This window comes from Ambystoma mexicanum, chromosome 6q, assembly GCF_040938575.1.
Source record: "Ambystoma mexicanum isolate Mex_15411 chromosome 6q, UKY_AmexF1_1, whole genome shotgun sequence".
NCBI classification, from domain to species: domain Eukaryota; kingdom Metazoa; phylum Chordata; class Amphibia; order Caudata; family Ambystomatidae; genus Ambystoma; species Ambystoma mexicanum.
In genome coordinates, this window is record NC_090937.1 from 1,223,083,799 (window position 1) to 1,223,109,466 (window position 25,668).

A 25,668-nucleotide genomic window follows, 5' to 3' on the forward strand; every position below is an offset into this window, starting at 1 on the left:
GCTATGATAACATTATTTGCCCAGGATCCCATTATGGCTAAACAGTGAAACTGGTATTTTAACCAACAGCACGATTTAAGTATTGAAGCACACACCTTCCCAACCTTTCTTGGTGCAAATATTTAAGTTTTTGATTTCAAGGCCGACAATAATACTGACATAAAATGTACTTGCAAAATATACAAATTTCAGCAACCTGGCAAATCTTTACAGAAATAAGCTAAAACAATAAAATTGTAGCTTTATTGTTCACATCCGCAAAGGAGAACTAAAAGTCCAAGAATGCAGAATAATGCAAGTCTGAAACATGTATTTACAATACATGTATTAACACCACTGAACATTCACCACTTTAACATACACACCAAAGATTTTATGTAATACACTCTATTAGGCATGGAGATTGTCACACACCTCCAACTCGTGAATGTTAAAAATATTTCACTATAGACAAAAAGCAAACCTTTTTGCATGTCACAAAGGTATACCTCATGGACATAAACACATTTTGCAAAGGGGGCTTTATTCTATTGCTCTCTTGAACGGATTATTGATTTTTAAGTGGACACATATTTTCTAGGTAACTCATGCGGTTTTAGTCTTTCAGTTGGAAAGGACTTATCAAACAAGTGAAAGGCTCTGCTGATAACAAAATAATTCTGTTTTTGAGGTCGAAAAGCTGCTGACTGCGTGTGTCCCAGTGCTTGCTCGAAGCCCAGCTGATTCATTAAGAACATTAATTTACTTTGCAGGGAAAAGGCAGAGGGAGGGTGCAGCTGTGTGCACGGTGATGGGTGGGTCTGAGAGAAAGCAAGTGAAATCCCTTAGGTGAGCTACCAGTCACTCACGATCAATGAGTTGGAAACCGTATGTCTACCCGCTCACCAGCAAGCCATCCCCACTCATGGCTTAGTGAAGCAATTTAGGGATTTCCAAAGAAGAACACTTGACAGTGCATCACTAATATTTGCTCTGCCATTGCAAAATGGTATTTTCCAGGCAACTCACCGGAGTGTGGACATGATTAAAAACATTTCAGCATAATGGAAGTGATAACCATATCCGTACAGGGGATATGGCATTTTACCTGCTGGTTTATCTTATTGAAGACTGCCAAGAGGTCAATTAGAATGAGAACACTGAATTGTCCCTAATAACTAAATGATAAACACATATTCTATTGTCCATCAGGATAGTTTCCATCTATGCGCTGAAGAGGGGAGATGATGCTCAATAAAGCAATTCCCTTATGTGGTACTTCACTTCAGATGTTGTACAAATAAAAGATGGTATGCAAATGTATCCATACATTGACTAATAGTTGGAGAATAGGTTTTAGTTAACATTGGTAGTTTCAAAAGAGCACTTCTTGTTTGGTGCGAAACTATTTCAGGGGGATCAATTTACTGTATCTTTGATGATTGGTTTAATGGAATCTAGCCAAGCATAATAAACTTGGAAATAGAGATGTCCCATGGCTAGGGAGGAAACTTTGATTGGTTCAATTACATTGATAGGTTTTGAATCTAAGATCACTATTAGAACAAGGCCACTAGGACCGGGCACTAGAGGGAGGGGCCAAAAGTGCCCTGAAAGCTGAAATAAGTGCCCGAAGAGCTTCTGTTTTGCAGCAGGCAGAGGATATGTGTCCCTTTTCCTTTTCTACACTCATAGAGTGGCACTGTGCAGGAGTGAGGGACTATATGGCAGACATAGGCAAAAAGCAGGCTCTGTGGACAAAGAAAAATCAGCCAAGATGCAGCCGGAAAGTGAACGGGTTGCAAACGGAAAACTGAACAAAATGTTGGCATGCTGACTGGTGAGCATGTGGAGGTGAGAAGGAGTATATGGAGGAAAAGCACAACATTAGAATCCTACCAACCAGCTAGAGCGTACATGGGCGAATAGTGCCTGGAATCCATGGGTCATGATTGATTGGCAGGATTCAAATGTACCGTTCTGGTTGCTAATTGGGATTTATAACCAGAGAAGTGGTTCCATTTAGAGGGAGAGTTTCTTTGCAACTAAAGATTGGTGTTAGGTATTTCCCTTCCATCATGATGCTTCAGTGAAAGATAGGCAGGTCTCAGGCACTGTGGGGATGAGCATGCTCGCGGTCCACAACAGAATCCCTTAGAAGCTGGAACCAAGAATTCTAAGCCCTTTCCAAAGTCAAACTGCACTCAAAATGGTTAATTGATCAGACAGAAATGTGGATTGATCCAACATAAGTGTACCTTGAAGAGGCACAGTCAGCACAAAACACAAGCGGGAATTGATAAATATTCAGTTATGCAGGAATTTACAAAAGAATACCAAATCCAAGGATCTGTATTTAAAGTTTCCATCAGCTCCTTAACACAGAGCTTTTTAAGCAGCATCATTATAGGATGATATCGTCAGAGGATTGTGATGAGAATGAATTACAAAAATTCCTCGAACATTTCTGAGTATTTAAGTACTCTCAAAAGCAGTGATTGTTCAAATCCAAGTAATTTTTGGAAGGAGTAATTTCAAGAATAGTACCTTCTTCTGATTCAACTACAAATATATAATGACCATTTGAAAAGCACTGACTATACTTTCCATTTGCTGTGTATGTCAGATAATGACCAATGATTCAATTTCAAAGTGTGCATGTGTGTAAAATGTGTTTTGTGTGTTAGGATCTTGTATTATAGATTTTATCATATGGAGACATGAAAAGTCTATTGGCTTACATGTTGGATCAATGGCGACTTACTTCATGAAGGTCAGCAATCAGTTCTAGCAAGAAACATTCTGAAAGCGGGAGAGTTACAAGGAAAAGTGTGATTAATTACAACCAATGCTGTTTTTTCCTCATTGTTATTTTAGGGCCTCAGGCCACACACAAAAGATACAAATCCAAGGATGGATTGTCCCCAAATAACAGTAAGATGCCATTCAGTGGTGCAGTATCCTTTAGAATGAGGAACACATATCTTTTCAAGGTTCCTTCAGAAACCCACCCAATGGTTTGCTTTGCATTGACACTGCATGTTCTTGAGTCTTCCCTGTGATAGGCTGAGGATTCTGCAGGAAGAAAACCTTCTCATTTGATCACAAATATATGGCAACTTCTCTTTGATGGTCATCTCACATTACATTGAAGAAATCCTTCTGAGTCTATATTGTGTCATAACATCATCTAGCATTGCACAGATTACATGCAGCTATATGTGAATTATGCCACAGAACTCTGCATATCCCATCATATCAACTGCCGAGTTAAACTACAAAGATGGATGCCCAAAAATAATTTAATTCACAACTGTAAAACAATAACATTCCAAATCAATACCCCTTCAAACACCAACCACCATATTTAGGAATGTATGGTAGTACTCCTAGTCCTACAAGTCACTCTTTTGGGAGTTACCTGTCAGAAATCATGGATAATAGACGGCATCAACGCCTGCACATAAGAAATATGTTTAAGGGCATGATTTCAACAGTGCCTACTGAAAAAGCATTTACCCTACAGCTCAACTTTACTGTCCCTCGATGGAGACTTGATGGAAGACTTTTTCCGGACTTTAGAGAGCTCTGCAGCCAAAACAAAAGACCAGCTCTTGCTGTAAATCCTTAGCTTTGAGAAACAAGCCACTTTAAAACATCCATTCTCTAGTAATGTCTAAAGATGTAGACCTGTTGCACACATCCACACTATTTTTCTTTACTTTCATATTTTTTAATTGGTTTAGAATAACCCTTTCACAATTTAACAGTAAAATCAATTAAAAAAGGCATTTGAATCACAATCTTAAAGCAATGAAATGGTTTTTATATACACATTTTAAAACTCCAATTGGTAGAGGCGTTTCGTTTCCCGACAACATACAAAACCAAAAAGGATTGTCACTAAGCCCTTCTTCTTGGTAAACAAATCTCAAGAACAAAGCACTTCTCAGATTACTTGGAAATGTAATTTCAGCAATAAATGATAAAGGGATTCCATTACATCTGCTTTTTTTACAAGAATAGTTCCCGAATAATGGAGATGCTTGGTTTTGAATTCTACACATTTTCCCAGTGGGTAGTAAGTTCAACCTAAAATGCAAACATTTTGATCTCCACTAAGCACTAGGCAAAAGTTGTAGCTACACGTGTTCTTGCTGCACTCCATCTCTTATAGCATATAATGTGCTAAGGTCTACCCTTCAAGAAATATCTCTCACGATTTAACACACTTTTCCAGTCTTTTCAAAATTCAGTAATTTATTTTAATTTTTTTTATTGTTTTAATCAAAAGTAAGATTGTTACAATATGATTGTCTCTTCGTGTGTCTCAAAGCTTGCCTCCCATGCTTGAGTTCATGTCGATTGGGCGTATTGACTATACGCCAGTAAGTCTCTTTGAGTCATTCTTTATCTTTTAGTAGATCAGTCACGATATATTCTAGTATTTTTGCTCTAATTATTTGCCAGCTATTTCTGTCGCCTCCTATGAGTCTGCACCACCATGTTTGTTCAGTAATTATCCAATATCTAATATGTTACTAGACACACTCACTTGAGATAATAATAGTAGTTCTTCATTGGCCTCAAATTAATTGGCACTTTAGTGTAACTGCTTTGGCATCTCCATTCTAAAATGTTGCACCACCAGCCTTCCTGACAACCCATTCTCCCATTAACTTAGACTTTAATGGGAACTTAATCAGGTAAGAATCAACAGCCTCTCCAAATTCCCAAATACCCCCCCCCCAACACAAGCATAGGGCTTTTCTACCAGTCTATGCAATACTGCCTTACATTGTGACACACCTATGATGTTGCATGGCTGTATGTTCAGGAGTTGCCAACACACCTGGTTTGTCTGGTGCTTTTCCAACCTATCCTTTCCTAAACTGCTTTCTTCACCATTACTTCTCAACACATCATCTCCTGGATTACCTCTTCCTGTAGATGTCTTTTACACCAATCCTCCCTATGCCCTTAGCCTCTCATTTCCTCTGCCTTTGCTCCCCCCACAAATTGTCTCAGAGGACATTGTTGCTCTGGGTAGCCATTATTACACAACTGCACCTTCCATGCAATCCTCAGGTTCTGCTCCCATCACTGGATCAGGTCCCTTCCTGGCGAGCCTTCACCCAGGTAGTCTCCACACAGCCTCTCCAACGACTACTAGTTTCACATCTGGTCCTCGTCTGCTCACCAACTTGGATCATTCACTCTCACAGTCTTCACCCTCCCCTACATGTACAGCAGCGTTTTCCTATAACCACATGATTAGAGGGTTTCAACCATAATTCAAAGAGGTTCTTAATAGTTTCCTTTCCAGGCTGTGCCACCACTGGAACAGTTTCTATTAACTGTAGCACTTGACCATTTCTCTGCCATACAGAACCAATATGTATGTGTGCTTGTTCTCTTGAGTGCTTGCTCTTCTATGGCTCAATGCGACCTCTGGAACTACTGGTCTAGTAGTTCCTATTATAGACCGCATTTTTCCAGCCAACGATATCGTCAAGGAATTGCTGCACACTCTACGAAACCGCTCAAACGCTTAAAAGACAAAGACGCCTGTACAGTACGCCTTGCAGAGTCTGTGCGGCGGCACGCATGCCTGATTGACAGTCAAGTTGTATTTCAAATGGCACAGTCAGGTTCTTGATCCTAACTTTCTCTATTGATGTGCCTGCAGGAAAAAGAGCCAACGTGTTCTTTTCCCTGCTTCGCCTTCTGCGCTTTAGTCGTAGTAGTCACAACTTTCTTAGACAGTCTATCAATCAATCTGCAGAAAAAACACACTGCGGCAGAAGGAAGTGATTAAGCCTCGCACATGGCCTCTGTGTACACGTTGACTGCCTTCTCCTGCTTCTGTACACGGAAGCTGCCCACTCACCCTGCTGTCACGCTGCTCGTCCGTGTAGTGTGTCTGATGCAGGCGAGGGAGCATACATTCTGATGTTCCTTCATGCCGTGCTCCTGGCGCCAGATTATCTGTTGTTTGCAGCTGTGCTATACATGTAGCAATTGCATTTTGCACCAGTTTCGCAGTTTAGGTAATATGAAATGGAGGATATTAACCAAAAAAAAAGGTTTGCACTAAGACAAACATGAAATATATTTGATTTGGTTCTATGTTTGCTGTTTAACATAGCAAGACGTGTTAGCTGCATTTTGTTTTTATGTTTCACAGTAAGCATTGTAAAATAGGGACCAGGCAATCTGTTTCTTATCTGCCATAGTGAATACAGGTTTCGATAATACATATTTGTGAGCAAACCCTGTCTGCTTGATTCCCTTTTACAAAGCAGCAAACTCGGTCCTAAAATCAATAGCTCCCCCTTCTCCTTTTTTTTTCCATTGTTTACAGCTGAATTCATCAACTTTTTTACAATTGCATGTAAGTTCAAGCTTATACAATATTTAAAACGATAATAAAAAATATCCATTTCCATTACATATTAAAAGAAAAGTGTTTTCATTTCAGTTATACATTAACCATAACTAAAGGCTGCATGTAGACCTTAAATCCACTAAAAAGAAACACAACAAAAATGCTTTCATAGAGTTAAACAGTCTAATTTCATTACATCTGAACACGGTCAAAGTTCAAATATTCCAAGTTGAAATAACTTTGTTTCCTGCCACGTGCCGCAGCACATAGGGCACGTGGTCGCTCATAACCTTGCAGACCGACACACGCTTCGAAGGTTTGAAGTCGACTCTTGCAAATAATTGTATTTCCAACGTTAAAATGAAAGTAAATCCAAAGCAATTATGCTCACCTGCGTTATATCAGTCTACTTAGAAATAAATGGTAAATATTAGACAAAATAACAATTAGGTACTAGGACTGATTTCAAAGTGCCCGCTCCATGGCAAATCCAAATGAAAATCCAATAGCAATCCTGATTAAAACCTAACCAAGCAAAACACTGTAGATTACCTAGACTCCAATTAAATGTGACAAATGAATACCCGACAGGTTTCAATTCCAATTCTATTTCTGTCAGAATGATGCATGAATGCCGAAGAGGGAATTGGCCAGGCTTAAATGCGACCTGTACGATTGGTGAAGCACTGTGAGATTTGTGGCCTTCTGATCTGAGGACGCCATCAGCTGAGCCTGCAAAGGAGGTGCGGTGTTTAGCAAACCATACTTGAAAAGAATATTAAAGCGAGGCTGCAAGATCTAAGGTCAAACCGCAGTCAAAGACAGTGTGTCAATAAATATTACTTTGATAGCGCAGAGTGGGGATTGATGGGGAACTTGCAGGCTGTCAAGGGATGGCTGGGGTCTAATAGGACTGTCTCTTTGATAGACCATTATCCAATATTAATGGGTGTGATTTGTGGAATTTACATCTGCATTGCCTTACACGTATTCCTTTCCTGATCCCAAAGGCCTGTAAAATCATGTTTCCAATTGAACTGCATACACCTTGGTTTCAGACCCTACAGTCTGAACTCACTGCGTCTTGATTTAGATCTTAACTCACGGAGATCTTACAAAACATGCTAAAATAGACTTTTCGATGTTGAAAATTCACACATGGTTGCAAAGCAGGTTTTCTTTATTCCATAATCATAATCGTAATCATTCCATAGAAATCTGCTTCCCTACAGAATTTGTCAGAAACACAATGTTTCACCAGTTTCATTGACAATGAACAAAGGTGTGTGTGTCATTCAATGGCTAGTGAGTGCTAAGCCATATATATATATATATATATATATATGTATATATATCCAGAGGAGGCGTGTCTCTAATGGATAACAGGGAGCTAACCTTCCACCCATTCTGGATGAGCCAAGACAGGCGGTGAAACCATTGAGTGCTTCCTCAGCTGCAGCAAGCACCTGAGGAAGCACTTCTGGGCTCGAATTAACTGTCAATGGGAACTTCAGATCACTTTTGGCATTTTGTGTTCCTCAAAAGCATCGGGTGTTTTCCTTCTACATCCTTGCATGCACCATTGGAAATTCTGTCGGTGGAACAGCAGTTCCAAATCTGTTTAGGGGGCACTTTAGTGCAGGGGTGTTGCTAGGTCTGGAAAAGATCCGGGGCTACGCTAATGTCAGGACTGTCAGGACTCGGGACTAGCTACCTTTTTGGTTGTATCCCTCTGAGCTTCTATCCGGGGCTAAAACCAAAAGAACTTTGGCTATAGCCCTCTTACTCCCCACCCCCTAGTAACGCCTCTGCTGTTGTGCCTGGGGTGTCACTCTCCAAGCTCCTGGCTCTTGCACGCATGCTCAGGAGCCAGGAAGCCCCCCCCCCCCGACTCGTGTTAAGCACTGCGACAGAGCTGGAGGGTCTAAAACATACTTTCATGGATAGGACATATTCAAATATAGTGCAGTGATCATATGCTGGTGTATCCTCTATCATGTACACTGCTGTGGGTTAATACAGAACACATTATTTTATGTCCATTCTGGAGACATTTATTCTTGTCCTCGAGTAAAATATAGTTGATCTCCTAACCTGTAAAAAGATATTTGGAATGCTCTTCTGCTAGACATCTCTCGGGGCACTCGTTTCAGGTATTCATGATTCTGGAACTCCACCTCCTAAATCATAGAAGGTGTGTCATCTAACCCTTTTCCCTCTGCCCTTTCACAATGACACCCTCCTCTTTCCAAACCATATGTTTTTGAGGGTTTACTACCTATTGAACAGTATGTTTGTTACGTTTGCTATTGTGTTGTCATCCCACTCCTCCACAGCCTGTGTAGCACCACTCGGATAATTACTCTGTTAGGGCACTGAGAACAGGGCCTGCACCTGAACCGTGTGTGTACTGTGTGTGGGACATCGAATCAAAGCGTCAACTCTATCAATCAAATAGTCTCCTATCCAGCCCTGTAACTCTTGATAGACTACACATGCCAGATGTTTCAATCTATACCCTGCACAGGCTGGCAGGCAATCTGGCAGGACCACGATGATCTACGCATCACCTTTGACATTGCTTGCATGTTGAAGTCCATGGGTAAATATATACATCCGAGGGACGGTCTATTCAGAAATCTATTGGACCCTGGTTGTAAATCTTCACAAAATCAAGGGCTTCTATTTGTGTTAAATCACACTATATTCTGTTATAATTGGTGTGATTATACCCGGCTGTAACACTGACGATGTGGGCTGTCTTTACACTTCCACTTTTTTTGTTTAAAGTGAATCTGAAATATGGCTACTGACTAACCTAAGGCATCCACAAGCACCCTGCCTGATTATTATATAATGCATTGCTCAGCATCAGTGCTTCTAGGCACAGGCTCTACCAACCTTTGCCAATACAAAGATGAACATGTACATATTTATAACGGTTCATTTGCCACAGTTAAATGCCTATAATTTGTTTAAACATGTGTTTCATTTCATAAATTCAATTGTGCATTTTGATCTTTTTTTCCTGAAAGGCTTTTTTAACATCAGGTAGAATGTTACCTAGTCCAGATACTGCTGTGCAGCTATACAATGCGTCTCGGTGTCTATAAAATCAAGAATTCCGATTAAATGCATGTATACTTTCGATGTATTTTAAATAGTGAACATTAAAAGTCACTACACATCTTTTCACCTGGGTACTGTCAGAAAATAGAAAACCAAGGATCGATAAGAGCAACTGTGAATCCGACCAAATTCGTGGAACTATTGTTCCGCAAGTAACCCAGCACAAACTCCTTGCTGCAGCCCTGTGGGATGCCCACATAAGTTGCTGTTATGATGATTACTTCACATACGTCAGATGTGTGTCTGTTTGAAATAGAAGGGATACCTGACAGAGTGACTGAGTACTGAGTACCTGACAGAGTGACTGGGTGCCTGACAGAGTGACTGACAGAGGGACTGAGTGCTTAAACCACATTCCTTGAGAAGTAATCCATTCCATACTGCTGTAAAAAAAAAAAGAAAAAAAAAAAAGATATTTTTCTTCCTACCGAAATACATTGACTGAGCTGTTTTATTCCCAACCGTGCTAATTCCTCCATTTAGGAAGAAGCTTTGCTGAATGTAATATCAATGTGAGAGCCAAAAACTATATGGCATTATGGCAGTAAATACTTAAGTACTCTCTGACTGACACGGTTGGACAGGGCAACTCAGTGACTGTTTCCCAGGACTAATATAGCACGACGCCCCATCGCTTAATAACAAGGATCTAAAATGATCAACTTGATCTCATTTTGAGACTCCAAGTCTGTCAGTTGCCACTCGAAAATGATTTTAGACAAGGTTTCTTCATCGCAACTGCCCTCACACTGGAAACAATTCATGCAGCACATTTTGGCGCGCGCTGGCGATGATCTATCATGGAGGAATTGTGAATTTCAGCTTTTCACAATTGACTGTGATGGACCAAGATGCAATTTGGGTTCCTGCATATCCTGCTAGAACCTACAAACAGCAGTTTCTAAAGGACAATGTTCATGCACCAATGGCTCTAGACAAGTTACAGTACAGCATTATCAATGAATCCCATGGCAGAACATTGATGTGAGCAACGGATGTTACTAGTCCCATGGTTTATATTTGATAGCCTGAAGGAACAGACAAGAACATTTGAAATATAGATTCAGCATCCTTTCCCTAACTAGATCTCTTAACCCGTCCTAGGCAGATGTGACAGAGAACTCACCCTGCTTATAGATGGTTTCAAGAGGGGGGAATTACGTTGGCTTTCTAGATTGATTTAAAGATTATAATCACTAGAGGGGCCAACAAATCTATGCGATCCTGGAAGAAATCTATTGGAACAACATCCAGGCCTCTGGCCTTCTTATGGGCTTGATCCAATATGGCTTATCTCATTTTAGTTCAAAACTCAATGACCACTCTAGGGGAACATTTGCTGGGCCCTCAGACTGGCCCTGATACATTTCTGCAAAATGGTCGACCCAGACAGAAGCTGCTACTGTTGCCACTGCTCCTCATCTAGAGTGCTTATACACCGGATCGAGTTAAACAACCTCCAGCAGGATTTAGAATCCTTACAACGAGCTGCCTCAGCTAATGCGTCCCATGTGCCAACAAGAGCCCAGGAGGCATAAATAATTGATTGTGCAGGAGCAATGATGATTTCTAAAAGTAGGTTCCCCGGCACATCAGATTCTACAGAGCCCTTTATTGACCCCATTCCCCATTCTAGCAACCATAACCACATTGCTTCCCCTTTCACACATGTCTAGCATCCGCGGTCGGTTAATCCCCAGAACCTGGTCTTCAATATCATCACAAATCCGCCCTGAAGGCCCATTTCCAAATTTCAAATTCAAGGTTCCCACCAAAGAGTGTCACAATGTTAGCTTTCAAGCAATCAAAAATCTTTGTGTCCATAACAGATTTACATATTTCAGCGCATTTCCACATGAATAATGAGGACTATTGTAAACATCTACTAGGAGTAAGGATAATCAATTATAGAAGATTCAACTGGGTATCAATTGATTTTATAGTACACTCTAAAGAGGCCTGGACAAATGACATCAGGCCGCCAAAACACTGACCTCTATTTTTCTTAAAGGTTGGACTAAAAATAGGCTTTCTGTTGCCCACATCACCTGTAATAAAATCACACCATAATGTTTAAGAAACACCACGATAAACTCAATTGCAAATGTAGCTTTAGCCCCTGCTATATTCCATGAAAGGAATTGAGTAGTGGCTCTCCTAAGGAACGCTTGTGCCTCCCTTGAGGGCCCTTCCAAACACTTCTCTCGAAGTAGGTTGGTTCAGGCCGACCCATCAGGTAGTTAATCAATATCTTTTATGGTCGAAAGAGCTTCAAAGCAGTTGGCTACTGCCACAGCTTCCCCCCTACATAAAACTCCCACATTAGCCCCTGCTCCTGCCGAGCCAGAATCTGCCTTTGAAAGGGGTCTCATCAAGGTCCTTCATGACTGTCTGTGACCCATCCCCTCAGCTCATCTGAAGGTCTGTTTCTCCAAGTTCAGAATAGCTCTACCAGGGCAGATATGCACGGGGGGAGAGGGAGGGTAAAGAAAACCCAAAGGAACCAAGCTCGTTTTGTATTGTGTTTTGTTTTTCTTCAAGGTCTCGACAGGTTGGATCCAAGTAAATAATTCAACAAGGCTGAGTCAGTGCAGGTAATAACCACAAAATCTAATGTAACACTTTTATTTTGTGATACCCTCCAACCTACCCTTCTTGCCATGAGAATTTTTCTGGGGTCAATTTATGGGCCAATGATCCTCACAGTCAGCCACATTGCAAAGAGAAAAGATGGTGCATATACTACATTGTTATTTCTGTTCCACAGGAACACATGTGTGAATTCTAATTACTATTCTCAGAGATCTTAAATATATTCAGCATATGGGGCTACAGTATTAAAATGATTTATGGAAATGAGTTGCACGCGTGCACATTATATATTAATAAACTAGTTCCATGAGGTGCAATTGCATAATATGAATTGCAAGTGCTAAACCAAAATGGCATCATATTTTAGAATATAATAAAATATTCATCTTATAGATACGCATTACAAGAATGATTTAGAACAAACATCACACCTATATATTATGTGTCTTAGTCTGCTCTTTAGCCTTAGGAAACTATGCTGCTGGTCAACTCACCAGGTTATTGTTCATAGAGTACATACTGTGACGAATCGCATGAATTCATCACTGTGAGGCTAGGGAGATGAGCCCACTTCGCAACCCCCCCCTTAAGGGTACAGGCAAGGGACCATCACTGGGAGAGACTCTCCCTCTGTGGAAAAGGTCTCCCGTTCATGTGAGGATTTCCCTTAAGATCCTCGTAACATTATCTCCTCAACCATACCCTATAAGGACTTGCAGGGCGAAAAAACAAGTATTTATTATTTTAACCAAGAAAATGTGACTATCCCTTTAAATGAAGAGATGTATTTAACTGAGAAGGAGATAATGAATAAGACGGACGAAAGGTCCCAAGATGCCAGAGGACAGAGAGATGGATATATGCCAGGGAAGACTCATGGCCACTTAACCCCTGAAGGGGGAGGAGACTGGAGAGTCCGAGAGACCTGTAAAATCGAGAACAGCTGCCGAGCTGAAAGTGAAGCGTCAGTCATGTGGCGTTCTATTATCTAGTGAAAGAGAGAAGCAGCCACTGCTCGGCTGAAGATCCTAGTAATCACGCACATACCATTACATGACTGGGACCGTGTTACGTGTCGGTACCTGGAATACCAGAAAGAAATTTGAGTACGAGACACTGAACGAGGAAAAGGAATCATACAACCAAAAGAGAGAGCCCAAGTGGAGAAAGGCGAAGGGATGTTATCCTGGACAGTGTCAGGTAACAGGGAAAATGGGAGACTCGGGTGGGTGAATGAGCATCATTATAAAAGTGCTCCTTCTCGTCCCAGTCAAGATAACAAGAATAAAACAGTGAGGACAAGAGAAGTGAACGAGAATCATTATAAATGTGTTCATACTCATCACAGTCAAGATAACAATAATATAACAGTGAGAATGCGAGAAGAGATGAGAATCAATATAAAAGTGCTCTTACTCATCACAGTCAAAGAATCGAGAATATCACAGTGAGAACAAGAGAAGTGAATGAGAATCATTATACAAGTTCTCATGCTTGCTACAGTCAAGATAATGAGAATATCACTGTGAGAACAAGTGAAATGAATGAGAAACCATAAGAGTATAAATGCTCGTCCTAATCAATGTGAGCAAAATGTTATCTGGAGACTAAGAGAAGTGGAAGAGAATTGTTATCAATGTGCCCATATTTGTCACAGTCAAGATAATGGAAATATAACAGTAACCACAAGAGAAGGAACTACTCCTACACCACTTGATCATGATATTTAAAGCATGATCCTGAAAGTCAGAGAACTGGATGACAATCATTATAATTGTAATCAAACTCTTTGCAGGCAAAGTAAAGAAAGTGTAATTGACAAAGGGAACATAATTATAAGATAACATGCTGAAGATAATGATAAAAGTATATCAAGACATCCATACAACGCCAACACTAAAGCTTGTGAAATAAACAGAAGAGAGACACAACTCAAGAAAGAAACTCAGAAAGGTTGGATTACCTTACCCTGGGAAAACAGAGGAAGAATTTTGGGGAAAAGAGATAAAGAGAAAATTAACAAACAGATGCCACTGAAAAAGGAAAAGACATCTGTACAGAACCAAGGAAACCCCATGTTGAGAAGGAACAAAAAAGTAGTGAATTATTAAGAGAAATGTATGAACTGATTAAAAAAGTCACAAACGACTATTTGAAAATCAGTGATTGATCAGAAAACATGCGAGAAGCAAGACCCCAGGAGAAGGGGGCCATTTTCCTGCCTCTAGTTATTAAGATAGTGGCAGGGTCACATAGGCTTAGTTTGGACTGTGGAGATTCCATCATGACATTCACTGATGACCAACAAGCACCTCAGCTAGTTTGGTAGGTAGGGAATACCCCATAGAAATAGGGCAAGACAGGCATTATACTTTTCTTTAATAAATGTTCACATAATAATATCTTACCATTTTCTATGTCCTTCATCTGAGCCACCACAACACCTTCTACTTACAATAAATGTCCTCTTATCAATTCGAAGAAAGGGGGTGAACCTCTATGTTTTTTTTAAAAAAAAAATGTTTTCTTTTATATGGAACGCTTCACGAATTTGCGTGTCATCCTTGCGCAGGGGCCATGCTAATCTTCTCTGTATCGTTCCAATTTTAGTATATGTGCTGCCGAAGCGAGCACGTGAACCTCTATGTGATCGAACAAGAAGGAGCATTGACCACCAATAAAGGTTGCACTGGACAATTCCTCCTTCAAACATTCATTGAAGCAGGCAACATGCTGTTCTTATGTTTGAATCCCGACTTCCCACTTAGAAACCAAATTCAAGTATTGAGCGTGTTATAAAAAAAAAAACCAATTCAATACATAAAAAATGTATTCTTGCCCCAATCTCCAGCTTTATTCCTTAAAGCAACTCTGCCACAGAGAATCAGGCCAGTATTGTCAGACATACTAGGAGAAGAACCTTTAAGTGGCCTATCCCCCAAACTCATTGTAGGAGGCCTTGTTAAGCAATTTCTTCTGATGAAATATATGCACTAGCCATTATTTTACTAGGTGTTTTTAAACTTTGATTCAGACATTAATAAGAGTTAGACAGGGGTGGACTGGCCTATAGGGAACTCTGGAGATTTCCCGGTGGGCCTCTGCACCATGGGCCTCTTTTGTGTAGTATTTCCAAATGTTCTCATAGGAAAAGCACTGGGCTTGCTGAAAATGTGTCATATGGGGCCACTTTGAACATTATCTCCAGGGCCTCTTTTAGTTCCCAGTCCACTCCTGGGGTTAGATAATTATGCCTGCTCTCAATCCACGTCTGTTGGACTACTTGTTTGTAAGTTGAGTTTTACATTAAAGGTCTGAGTGATTCTTTTCCGAACTATCTTATGACTCTTCGGCTGACACTTGCATTCCGAAATTCTATTTGAATAATAATTACAGATACAGTGAAACACGCATGGCTTCACAAGCAAGTTGCTCTGTGTTTACAGAAGCTATGTGGGTTGGAGCGGGAGCATGTGTGGGGAAAGCTAACATTCATGACAGCCAGAAATATTTATCACAACATCTGGGCTATGTAAACATGTGAAATTGAGAGTGATTGTCGTGTACGGCTGTATGTTAAGAATGTTGTAGACAGAGCTGCCAATTACATTCCTGACTACTATCAGGTTTCATCAGAGAATTTCATTATTTCTTTAAAAAAATAGCTATGTATTTATGTGACATCCACAACCACATGCAGCTGTGCACGTTAAGCAGATTATGTTCAATGCTTTAATAACAGTATTGCTAAACATTCACATTGGTGCAGCACACTCTGTAGCAGAATTGACTCTGCTTCATCATTAGAACGACACTTTATAAAGTTGAAGACAAAAGAATGTCATGACTAAAACATTTTATGAGGACATATATCCAATGGTGTAGTGTCATGATAGCAATTCTAAAATAAACTAACTAATAATAATATTAACGGACCAGAGGCCCTCACAGACCCAATGTGTGAGGGGAGGGGTGCCCAGGGTAAGCAGTTCATGTTCCTGCTGGTTAGTCACACTGCTGGGGCTGTGGGGCTTGTGCTAAACAAATAGCATCTCAATCCCCTCACACATTGAACTTTCGGTTTTTATGTGTTTTAGACCTATTTTTAAGGGAGCGTGGGCATGCTTCTTTGAAAAAGAAAACATGCCAGAATTCCCTAAAGCAGAGCAACCAAAAAAGATGGTGATGTATATGCTCTGACCGGACCTCTGATACAGCCCCCTGTGTAACTGAAGGTAAACAAAATAAAAGGCAAGTAAAACAAAACAAGTGTTTATATTGCAATGTGTGTTCATGGGTTTAGAATATTATCTATTTATGTGCAGACGTGTATGTGTGTGTGTGTCTGTGCGTGTGTGTGTGTTTTTTTGTTTGTGTAACTGGAAACGTATTGGAGGAGCTACATCACATTCACAGTGATAATATATCGTTCAAAGACATTCAAGTGCTGTACTAGTATTTCCAGTATAGATCATGGCCTCACAGCAACCGTTACTGTAGTAGATTTTGGCTGCACTTTCATGAAAGTGATTTACAGTGGCCATGCTAGCATAGATTGTGGCCACAGCTACAAAGAAAACGATTTGCACTCACCATTATTGTTATAGATGATGGCTGCAGTTTCATGAAGGTGATTTACATGTTACTGGCTTGCAATCACAGCTTCATGAAAGTGAATCACAATGACCGTTACTGGCATAGGTTGTGGCTGCAATTCATGAAAGTAATTTACAATGGTCAAAGCAGCATAGATTGTGGCTGCACCTTCATGGAATTGGTGACCACACTGGCATAGAATGTTGCCACAATTTCATAAAAGGGATTTACATTGCCATTACTGGCATAGATTGTGGCAGCTACTTCATGAAAGTGTTTCAAGGTCACCATAGTGGTATAGATTATGGCAGCAGTTGCATGAAAGTGACTTACAATGGCAATGCTGGCATGTGTTGTAAACACAGGCATTATAAAAATCGTAAACAAAAAGCTAATGTGTACTGTTGGTGAAATGGGATTTATTGGATTTCTCTGTGCATTTCCCTAGAGAATATATTGTATGTTTTAGTATGGCAGTGCTTTAAAATAATGTGCTGTAAAAGACATTTTTTCAAGATGTTGTTTTATAAATGTTCTCAGTGGCGAGCCCACCACCCTAGCACCCTTCATGTCTATTGTTTACTCACACCAATTTGTGGCAGGTACTAGTGCCTCTCCACTTAAAATAGTCATCTTTTGCCACTGACCTTGAATTGTTACAATGCTAATGCCCCCCTTCATTCAGGAACCACCCGATCTTCCTGGCACAAAAGGTTGCCTCCAAAAATGGCATGCACTTAGCAATTTTGCTGGCTAAACACAATGGTGGCTGGAACATGTGTGTACCAGGCATTGCTCCTTTTTTGAGCACTAAATGCCAGACATAAGACTTGATTTTAAAAAGAAAAAAACATACTTGCATCTTTCACACAGTGCAGCACGCTATTGCTGTAACATGATCAGCATGTACATTGTGCATGCATGGTGGCCCAGGATTCTGGCACCACCCGCGCTACATCCAGGTGATTAGGGGCCCCCATTAGCAGAGCTTGTAGGGGATTCCGACATTTTGTGTTACTTCACTTGCTAAATGATTATGCAAAACATTTTAAATCTGTTTAAGGAAATCACTCTCAATAAATGGGCCTGAGGAAGATATTAAGAAGTTACCTGGAAGCCTGGAAGGAAATCAGGTATTTCATTTGAATTGAGTGCACTTCATTCGCAATTTTATTAAAAAGGAAGTCAATATGCAGATTGGGAAGAAGGAAGGAAACCACGTCACTGAACACGGCCTACAAACGACTGAGTAACAATGTATAGGTTTGTAGGAAAAAATGAGCTTTTAAACATGCAAACGCTTTATCTTGAAAGAGCATCATGCCATGTTTTGGGTATTGACAATAAAATGCGCAGCCAATTTCTTTTTTTATTTTACAGCAAATGAAAAGTGAATTAGCACAAACTAAAGGGCATTTGTTTAATACAAGGTTGAGTGTAGTTTGCAATACTTGTATTGTTCTACCATATGTGTAGTCTGCTCAAACAAAAACACACACATGTATGAAACAGTAATTGCATCCCTACATGGGCATACTGTGAAATGTATATGGGGACTCATTGAAACTGAACACAACAAATCTGCCTTTGCCATGCCCCGTGGCACTTGTCTCTGTTCAGTGAACTTGACTATTAGGAAGCGAGAATGGATTATCCCACATTTTAAACTTTAATTTATATGCATGCTTAGAGGTGGCAGCAGCTGAACTATGGTGGGTCATTTTTCAGCGTGGTGGTAAAGTGATGGGCCGGATCAAGCTCAGGCGTGTTCTCTCTGTAGTATTGGCCTCGCACAAAATCATAATTGTACATTTATTTCTGTGTAGCATTTGACCACTTACGGTTGAATTTCCATAATGTGATATCTAAGTGTGACTGCCTTTTTTTTACGAGATAAAAGCATGTATTACAACGTTTACAGTTTTGCACAAGCCCTGTTGCAGCATTAAGGCTTACATTCCAAAGCATATCAGCTTCAACATTATCTGCTTCACACACTGCATGATTCAACATGGTGTTTGGGTCTGACATGTAGAGTGATCCATTCTCTCAATAGGATACTCATTGTTTGGTGGAATGCTGGTATAGTTTACGTAAAATAACCTATACAAAAAAATATATAATTTTTAAAACTGCTTCCTTTTGTAAATTGAACAACATTTCTATTTCACACTGATCTAAATACAACAAAGTACATAATTAAAATAACTATCTGGGGCAAGGCATACATGAGAACAAGCAATGTAACAAGAACAGGGAAAATGAATAGTGTTTGAATGGAAAAATACATTCATGGAAACTACATTGATACACCATTGAATACACTATATATTATCTAGTTCTCAGGTATAGTAGTCTTAAAAGGCAGGCATTTATGCTGATTTGCATCTTTCCTGTTGAACTTAATGTACATCAAGAGTTTGATCCAATCTTTCAGAAAATGCTATTATTTGATTTCTATTTTCTGAATGAGGTCATTTGTCCATCAGTGTGAGTTTTCATGATCCAAAACGTTAGGAATGACTGTTCTAGCATATCTCTATAAAAACATGTATTTAGGGTAAACACATTTTTTGGCTGGACTTCTTTTCTTATAGTAGCAGGAGTCAGTCTGAGCAAGTTGGAAACTGACTGTCTTCTCTTCCACTGAATCCTCTAGTTCTCACATATTTGATAAGGCCTTTGTAAATGTAATCATTTTCAAATGATAACGCATAAAAAACGTGTATTTAGATTATCCTAAAAGTACATTACAATATGTGTGTTTTTCTGTACGAAATAGTAGAGGGTTCCTAGACTGAATCCTCTGCTTCTTTGTTTTTTCTGTACGAAACAGTGTTTAATTGTTTGATAGAAGAAAATATTTGCACTGGGGTGAGAATAATATCCTTGAATATGACATTATTTCTTGCAAGCTGTGCAGTGTTAATCCAAGCACATATATTACTTGATTGTTGGCTTACCTCAAAATCAAAACGTATCATAGTAAAACACTTTTATCATTATAAATCATTAACCTATCAGCCAATGCGTTTTTCACACTGATGGAAGTGGTGATCATAGGTGTTCTTTTAAGAAAACTCCCATTGTCTACAGGATAGTGTCAGCCTTCAAGGGAGAGGGTCCCAGTTTGTACAGATTCAAAGTGCAGAGAGGTCTTTCTTTTGTATCTTCTCATTTCAGTCTGCGGTTGAAACTATAATGATGCAGAGTACATATAGTTTTCAGGATGTGTGGATAATTGATTTCATATTATGTGTTTGATGTTCACATGCTGGCAACATATGATTAAGTGCAGTTTAATTGCATGCAGGAGTAACTTTGTTCTTGCATGAGAAGGTAATGCTACTTAATTAAATGGTAATCATATCATTCAGCTAAGTGAATGTTTGTAATCTGGCTTAACCACGCATTTGCAATGAACATATCACTGTCCCTGACACTGGTTTGCACAGTTTGTGTGACATGATCCTAGGTTATTCATTTCTACATGTCACGGATGTAACTGTAGTCTAAGGGTGCAACTGTTACTATGGATACTTTATGATAGTTTATGTTGTGATACATTGGGGTTATTTGTGTAACACCCTTATTCTGGGCAGAATGTAATTGTCCAAAGTGGTGACAGATCGCTCATATGTAAGATGGAGTTTTGTAGAAATACATGTTTGCTTTTGTATTTGAGTTGACATGCTACAACTTTCTCCTCATAGAGTGCATTATTCCTTGCATTTTTTCTTTAAACAAACAAAAACATGTATTTCTTTACAGATGTATGTACCAAAGTATAATAGCCAACATGTCAGGTCTGAGTGATTTCCTAACTTTTTTAACTCGTAGACTTTTCATAGTGTATTCAAATTTGTTTCTGCTGTCCTACTATTTCAATAAGGTTCAACTCGTTCAGTGAGAATTGCGTTTGGTATTGGTTTATAGATATTTTTGCTCAAACTGAGTGATTAATACTAGTATATGACTTCCAATACAATCTATATTGGCACTACAAGATATTTTAAACATCAGTACATGTTTATTCTTTTACTAGTTAAAAAACATCATCTACACCCATAATCACTGTTATTGTGCTCACTACCTCACCACATTATTTAGAAAGTGAGTTTATAGTGAGCATGTGAATATTCCAAGCAATGTTGATGACAAGCAATAAGTTTCAATTCCATATTGCTCTCCTAATAGTATCTCTACCAAGATCATTTACATTTCCACTAATTGTCTTGATTCTTGGTTTAAGGCCATGTGATTATTCCTTACATGTGTTTTCACATGCTACTCATTATAGGGCCTCATTAGTTTGTCGGTACAGAATCTAATTGGAGGTAATTCTGTTACCTCCATTTTCCTTCCCCACCAAAATACAAGTTTACCACCTGGTAATTCTTCTGGTGGTAATACCTCCAAAAATTCCCAGCAATGGACTCCATAAAATGAGGATTAACTCATGCTGAACTGTCACTTGGAATCCAGCGGTATTACCGCTGGATGTAATACTGCTTTTGGTAATAACACCATACCAAGTGATGGAAAGGGTAACAGCGTTTGGTATCTTGGTGGTATTACAGCTGAGATGCCATCAAACCCGTACTGAGGCCATTGTCTTCACTCGCACATTGTATCAACATTTCTGGAGATTTGTACGCCATCTGTGATGGTATTGAACATATAATATTTTTGATATTCAATGTTCCCTTAACAAAGACATGCACAGAATGTCCATAGAAATTATGGTGGGGCCCAACCTGCCCACCCCAATGACAGACTAGACTCCATTCTTCAGCACAGTTTGCTACATATCATGTTCCTGAGATATATTCCATTAAATGCAGCACGGTGTGCAGAATAGCCAGTCTTTTGAAACAGATTAAGAGGTTTTACTAAATATGAAGTAGCGAATACCCTTCATATTTTCTTGATGTTTTAAAATATGACTACACAAGGGGTTAATGGCCTGGCAGCCTGAGTTAAAGGCCCGAGTGAAACGAGGGCATTTAACAAGGGCACTGGGATGTTAACCCAGTGTAGCCCATGGAACGGGTGCTAACGCCATTAGCACCCCGGGTTACCAAAGTGGTAACCTGGAGTGCTGATAGCAGGGTCTTTTCTATGAATGAATGGAATGCCTGCCCGAATCTTGGCTGAGTGGTGGCACGTCTTAACTCCCTAGATCAGCATACAAGAAGCAATATAATACTACATCAGTTATCACTATTAGTACAAATTAAGACTTATTTTGAGCGATATTTACTGGCATAACGCATATGAACCGCTGTCTTGGGTGCTGTACATCTTTAGATTACATTAATACAAATGGCACCCATAGTAAATCGTAGCATATGAGCTCACATATAAATCTAAAATGTAAATATGGGGAAGAATATGAGTAGCATCCATGCAAATAATTTGCCAGTGGCATGATTCTTAATTTAGCTGAACATATTTCAAATAGAACGCAACCAGGTGTCGGCAACCTGCGGCTCTTCAGAAGTTTTGAACTACAGCCCCCATGATCCCTCAGCATGGGCAATGTTTGCTAAGGCTGATGACCATTGTAGTCCAAATGTTGCAGACCCCTGATTATATCTAAAACATATTAATTAATCGTTAACAAAGTTGTGTGATGCATTGTTAAAATTAGGTTTTTCCATTAATCAGACATAGCTGGTTCATTGATTATCAATGTTGTATATGGGCCACAAATATTGATGCCAAGACAGCCACTGTGCGGGCAAACATTTAAAAAATAAAAAATACTGTCAACAGTAGTTTTCATTTGGCATATTTGGCATGCTTTCTGACACCATTATCTGATCACTTACAATATTAATTTTCCCCATGATGTTTGTCTATACTGATGAACACTTGCACATTCTGCTCAATAAACTATTATAGGGATGTTTTCTTCCCCCATTATACAAATGGCTTTTTAACCTCCAAGATAGATAATCTATTCAGAATCTATTCCTTGTTGCCGCTTGATCAATAGAGGAGTCCAAAGACAATGTTGAAACAGGATGATCCTTTCTTGCACAAGATAAATAACAGCATTCAGCCTCATGGACAAAGGGTGACCAATGGGGCTACATGTACAAGGGCAATGTTTTAGAAGTAGATGAAATCAGGCATAAAGTGCTACATAAAAAAATAATATATTATTATTATTATTATTATTATTATTATTATTATTATTATCATCATTATTGTTATTATTATTATTATTATTATTATTATTATTATTATTAGTGGTAGTAGCAGTTGCAGTTGTATTATTGGTATTTGTAGTTGTAGCAGCAGTAGTTGTAGCATTTGGATTATTATGAGGAAGGCAGCCAGATTTGAGCTCAAGAAAACTCCACTCAAAGGACCACTATTCCCGGAGCTATTAATATTTTTTTACTAGACATAGACGAACAAAGCACCGTCTCTTAACACTGAATTGGCTTTACCTGTGTTGCAAAGCCACCATCAATGTGTGTCTACGTATCAATATCATAACATTAATAGGATCTAAAGTATTATATTCATCCAGGTGAAGGTTGAAAAGCAGGATATTAAAGACCCTTTATTTCTTTTCCTTGCACCAAATCACATCATTGGACATGTAAAAAAGTAGATGCCTTTGGCATCTTTGGATTCTGTTGGTCGATGTGTTTTTTGTGAACATGAAAAAGATAAATGGGGAAGAACAATCCTTTGGGTTGATACAGATAAAACCATACAACATTATGGCATTCGTCACAGCTTGTCAAATACCATTGGAGTGTATACGCTGGGATAGAAGCCATATAGTTCTATTGTGCCATCTGTGTTAAGCCAAAGGATTGTTCTTATGCTACTTTCTTTCTATGTTTTTAAAACATATCCACCGACAACTGCTTGTGACTCTGAAAGTGCTAAAGTGTATGGGCATTTAAGTCTGATAAAGGTTTTGAGGACTTGTGTGGCCTCATTCATGGATTTCTTTTGGGCTCTGATAAGTGACTTTGTGCACTTTTCCGCATGCAAAACTCCTTTTAACAATTCATGGATCGGACGTTGTGGATGCAAAGTGTGGGAAATGCCTGCACAAAGAAACAAATAGTGTGCACAAAATGCATATTCCCCATTCTCCCTGCACAATGAAGAAGGACAAGGAATAACGTGGGCATATATGGAGACGTGCCTTGCATACAAATCGCACGCCCAGTTAATTGCACACATAACCGGATACTAGCTACCTTAGGTCGGGAAAAGTCACACCCAAACCTTGCGATCTTACTGCCACATGATAGGCGACACAAAGTACAACGCACAAAGGAACCAACACGCAAAGGAAACATATATAAAGCATGAAATGCACACCATTCAAAAGTCGCTCAACCAGGATGAATGCAGGTATACTGGGAGCAATCATACATGTCCATACCAGGAGGAGGAGGAGGATGATGAGGGACAGGATTTTCCTACCAGGTACCACGCTATTTTGGTTGCCAGACAACCAGGTGCATTTATGGAACAGTTTCCCTCCCCATGTCATCCTAGACCCGGTCAGGTTATTGGGAGGAAGACCTTGCATTACACACCATCTGCTCCCATGCCCTCGCTCCCCTGGATAAGTTACTGACACCACTACATTTCCTAGGCTTAGGCTTTTTCAGTGCACCACTCATTGTTGGGGGCATATTGCAGGCCATATACATGCCACCCACACAGCAAGTAAGGCAGAGAGTATGCCAGGAGTTCTATGCCTTAGCACACATCCCGCGTCTACTCAGAGCCATTGCTTTCACGCATGTCATGCTACAGCCCGTCGATTAAGGAAGCACATTTACCACAAACGAGCAACATTGGTATTCAATCAATGTGCAGGTCATCTGTGACGTCATCATGCATGTCAATACCAATGTCCCTGAAGCACACATGACAGCATCATTTACCACCAGTCATCATGAACCTTTGGCAGCACCTGGCTCATCGGTGTGTATCGACTGTCACACACATGCGTGCAGTCACGGGAAACAATGAATAACACCTTGACAATCAATGCCAACAGCGACCATTTACACATTTGCAGGGGGCAGTGCCTACCCGCTCTCAACATTCCTGTTCACGCCATTCAGGAATCCTGCCACACCAACCAAGGTAAGGTACAATGCAGCACACATAGCCACTAGGGGCATAGTGGAGTGGATATTCTGGGTGCCAAGTCATGTTTCTGCTGCTTTGAACTCTCATGGCATACCAGTAGAGATGCAGTAGGGACATTGGTCTAAGCCACAAACACCACACATGCCCTTGGTCAGCCAAAGGGCACAGGGAGAGGCTGCACTCAATCAGCTCGATAAACCTACTTAACATGAATACCAGCCCCTATGGAGCACACACAGCAAGGTCACATCCCTAGTGCCATTCAATGATAAATCGGGCACAATCCATTGTGCCCATAATAACAGCCTAAAATTGTGCACCTGGGAGAGGCAAATTGTGTGTGTCCATAACCATCAAATCAATTGCACCAAGCACTGACACAGTCATATCAACTGGAAACAACAGTATACATGTCGCTTACACCACAGCACACAACACAATCAATGGAATCCCTTACCACTTCAACATCTCCCCCACCAACTATTGTGCATGCAGACTCCCAACAACACACAGTAGAACAGAAGTAGGAGGCACAGCACAAAGTGTAAGCAGTAACTAATATTTCCGAGGATGACCCTGGACAAACTATGTTTGTTTCACAACAATATACACATGGAGTGGCCACCACATTCCCTGTCAACAATGATGCTCACAATACACATCTACATCCAAATAGTTATACAGACTGAGAAAACTGCAAGCTAACTTAAAGAAAGTTGCATATCTGACCTCACAACCTTCACCTTGCGAGCCTGCTCGAGCTGTATCTAGGAATGCATCCATGCTCCCCTCTACTCTGCCAAGGTGTTGTGTCCATGCCTCCCACGCCTTGCACCTGCTCA

General features: G+C 39.9%; 1 protein-coding gene and 1 non-coding gene across 7 annotated transcripts in view; both read right to left on the reverse strand.

Moving 5' to 3' along the window:
• PCDH7 (protocadherin 7) overlaps nt 1–25,668 on the reverse strand; it is a 1,155,179-nt gene that overhangs the window by 641,255 nt on the left and 488,256 nt on the right. The gene's annotated exons all lie outside the window — the stretch shown is intronic.
• Nucleotides 14,616–14,722, reverse strand: LOC138517081 (U6 spliceosomal RNA). Its single transcript, XR_011282359.1, has one exon. It is a non-coding gene; the product is annotated as a U6 spliceosomal RNA (small nuclear RNA).